The sequence below is a fragment of the Glossina fuscipes genome, unplaced genomic scaffold, assembly GCF_014805625.2.
Source record: "Glossina fuscipes isolate IAEA_lab_2018 unplaced genomic scaffold, Yale_Gfus_2 121, whole genome shotgun sequence".
Taxonomy (NCBI): Eukaryota; Metazoa; Arthropoda; class Insecta; order Diptera; family Glossinidae; genus Glossina; species Glossina fuscipes.
This window is the reverse complement of record NW_023998464.1, coordinates 7,214,114-7,218,397: the sequence shown is the minus strand read 5'-3', so window position 1 is coordinate 7,218,397 and position 4,284 is coordinate 7,214,114.

Below are 4,284 nucleotides of genomic sequence, written 5' to 3'. Positions count from 1 at the left end.
TTTTTTTTGGTTTTGAAAATTCAATTTTTTTATAATCATTATTATTATTTTTTTTTAGACAGAATGCGGCGAACACTTTACTTCTTTGCAGAGGTTCCTTTCATGAGGTACGAAGAATTTCTAATAAAAATATGCTACGGCAAAATTTATTTTTCTTCGGTTCTTCCGTTTTTCGTCCTCGCTCTTGCACACATAGCATTTAAATCTGTTAAATTAAAACAATGTAAAAAGACAAAAAGAAAATTAAAAAGCTCTGTTAACATGACAAATCAATGCAAAAAAACAACGAAAACAACGATAAATCCGATTCATAAAATATTATTATTGATACATTAAAATTGTATGTGTGAGTGACTATATTTATTTGGCTTTACCCCAATTTTTTTGCATATCCACCAAATCGCTTTACGAATTATCTACACCTAAGATATCGTGCACCATAAAACGTAGTCGCAATACATCGCAATTCAGAATGAAATTCGTAATCTTTGTAATTTAAGAAAAAAAATCTGCAACCTACATATGTGCATCGCTTCACATTAGCATATTTAAGACATTATTCCAAATCAAATTTTCATATAGCTTGGCCGCACTTAATAGATAATTGTGTGAACAAAAACCATGTTCATCTATATCGACTTATTTACATAAAGTTTTTAGTAGCAGTTTTTCAGTTCAGTGAAATACCAACAAATCGCGTTCAGATAATATTGTTTGAAAATATTTCTTTAGATTGAGAATTCACAGAAATATCCACACAAAATATTCTAAGAGAATTTCAAGATTGAATTAAAAGATATAAAAGCTCGGAAATCGAATAAAAGTATGGAATCCAAGTTCAGAACAACCGCAACCAGAAAAAGACCAAAGTTTGAAAAAGACTATGAAACTGGAAAGAAAGATATAAAAGATCGCATGGAATTCAAATTTAAAAAAATGGCAAAGAGCAGTGTACAAGCCGACAAACCCACAGGTTTCCAAACGGTTAAAGGCAAGAAAGTGCTCATATCTGAGAAAGGGAAAAAAAGGCGTGGAAGGCCTCCTAAACGAATTTCATCAAAGTAAAAGTGATGGTGATATTGAGGATAACTTGCTTTGTATAAAAAATTAAGTTATTTTTAAAAAGCAAAGCTTGCTGTCTGAAAAAAAAAACTTTTAAGACATCTTTAACAAGAAGCAAAGAAGAAGGAGATTACCCCAGATGGAGCGGCAAATTGTGAGCAGCTGAGAAAAAATCGAATATATAAAAGTTGAAGACGATGAAGGGAGTGGAGAGATGGGAAGCGATTATGCTAATATTGTATTAAGTCAATGGGCTCTTCCTGAAGATGATTCAAAGCAATTTTTATGTCAACAGACCGATGATACATTGTTGGCTCTTAATGATGAATCCAAACAAACCGGGCATTTGACTTAAAATGTTTCAAAGATGATGAGTAAAACTCGCTTGTTGTCATTAAACCCAAAATTTAATTTTAGGTCACCCAATGAACTGTGCCAGACACCCAATAGAAATTTATTACAAACCGAGACTACACCACCGGAATTAGGGGATTTTCTTAAAAATGCTGTTGAAACAAGTACACCATGCAATAACCTAAAAGGTAACGTATAACCATAAATATAACCAAAAGCGTCCGTCTAGTTGGAGCTTATAGCAACAAACACTCTTTCAACCGCTTTGATTACAGACACCTGCCGATGATAAAATTCTCACTGCTTATTAATCCTAAATATTTTTATATGTTCGTCAACCCCAAAAGAAAAATATACATATATCCCTCGCATGTATCTTTCAATGTGAGAATAAGCGTCCAATTTGTTTACATTTGTTGAATAATTGTTCAAGTATTTGTATAAAAATTTGGCCACATACGAGAATAAGCGTATATATTATCAATAATTCGAAAAATTTACAAAAACTTGGTTGAAGCATTCAGGATGCGGAAATGTTTTCTTCGAATTATCAAGTGTATACCAGCTTAAGAAAGATTTATTTATTTACTTACACGTGAAGGTCAGCTAAAATAATTAATAAAATTGACTCTTAGAAGTAAATCTTATACTAATTATTATTATAAACCAGTATAAATTATATAAGGAGAAGTAAAGAAAAAAACTACAGAAGCACACACACAACTAGTATATAGCCAAGTTGCAAATGAACCCCTTATTGAAGACATGAAAAAACTTTGCAACAGATACCAGTAAACAACACCAGTTAATTTTCGAATCATAGCGAGATACTAAGACTGCAAATTACTTCATATACGGCATAGGAAAATCGTGTCTTAAGCATAGTTATTTTGAGAGACTTTAAAGAATCTGATATTGATTTATTTAGGCTTCCGCAAACGACTCTGAATTGATTAAAAAGCTCATAATTGTAGTTACGTTGACTCAGCTTAACGGAAATAAAGTGCCTAAAGAAGCAAGCAGTTACGGACATTAAACCTTATCTCATCAAGTAATGTGGGCGAATCGATAGTACAATTAATTAACTTAATTAAGAAGGAAACACCAGGAATAAATGTACGTCTCTCAAGCGACGGTAAGGATAACAGAAGTATCCTATTTTCTTAAGGAAGCAAAAAGAGAGGCGGATCCAAACACAAATTTCTAAGGGCAAACAACAAGAATCGCTTTTAAGTGGATTCAACTGTACCTATCTCCATCCAAAGGAAGGAGGCATACGCAAGTATTGATCTAACGGAACTCATGTATGGGCTTTTTGTAATGTAAAGATCCTCAAGCTCTTTGAACCATCTGGTCAATGTGAAAATTAAAACGTAATCGTTGGTCGAATTGAGGATGTAGTTTTAATTTCTACAGTTTCTTTCCCGTCTCGTCGGTTTTTATCATTTGTGGAAATTGATGTTCGGTTTGCAGAAGTATCGCTGCAACTACGTGGCAACGGTAATTTTAAAATGTAAAAAATAATGTAGAATATGTGCTTAAAGCACTTTTACCTTATTTGCCTGGTGTCCTCACAAATGGATGCTACTGATATATTACTAGTGTTACGGGATTTTCATTTACCCGATGTTTCATGGAACTTCAATTATGAGTCGGGCTTTTTTAACCTTTTATTAAGTACTAGTTACTATGATGAAGTTTTTGAGCCTATATTTGAGTTATATTTGTATCAATTAAACCGTGTTAGTTTGTTTTTTAATTAGCTCTTTTGTAGTACGCAGAATTTGTGCATTCTTCGTTTTCTCTCATTTGTCACTTGGGCTGCTCAGCTAGAAACTCCTACTAATCTTCATTGTTCGCCAAGGTTTGCTATTTGTCTTTCAAACAACTAATTATGTCAGACTTCACAACACGTTATCTATGATCACTTGAGTTTTCGATTATGATGACATCGAAGAGAGTCTGCCTGCCTTTTCATCGATTCCTCATTCTGCTATTTCTGCCTATGCTGTTGTTAAGCCCTATTTTATTGACGAACGCTCTCTGTTTGGATCTTCAAAGAGTTGGGAGTACTACGCAATAAAAGGACCCGAATTTTCAAAAAATATAAAAAAACTGGATCAATCTACTCCAGGGCAAGAAACATATTTAATACATTACGCAAGTGTTGTTACAATGCATACATTAACAAAATGGGTCACCGGGTTCAGTTCCCTATGCAGTTTGAGCCATGCTATGTAAAACAACGAACCGATGTCTAGTAAAGTGAAAATAACCCTTCAGACGAAGAAAAGCAATCAACAAGGAGACATCCCGTTATCGAGCTGTCGTATGGTACGGAAAGCAAAAATGACACAATCGCTTTTCGGGTCGATGGTGTTTGATTGCTTTCAGATTGGGTTGGGCTTAGAAATTCTATAATATAAAGCAAAACTTAGCGAATCGAACATATTATTGTTTATTTAAAATTTTCAAATTCTCCTTTTTTTTGCGGCCAACTTGATGCTTGCAACTTCTATATCTATAATTTGTCTCCATTTATTTATCTAGAGTATTTCCTTACGTTTTGCTTTTTGTGGTTAACACAGGAGTTTTTGTCAACTCCTTATTCATTTATTCCTTTTCAAATTTTGTTGCACCCACATGTAAAAAGTATGGAAAGTAATTATTTTTTTTGATTTTATAATTTTGCCGAGCATATTGCAATTTCTGGTATAAGATCATCTTTCTAAGTTCATTAATCTTGTCAAATGTGTGCTTTTATAACAACATTTCATCTTTTTTGTCCGTGGAATGCGGAACTCGATAGCTGCTTTGCAACAAACATTCGTACGTTATCGAGTGCTATCAACCTAAAATGCAAATTTT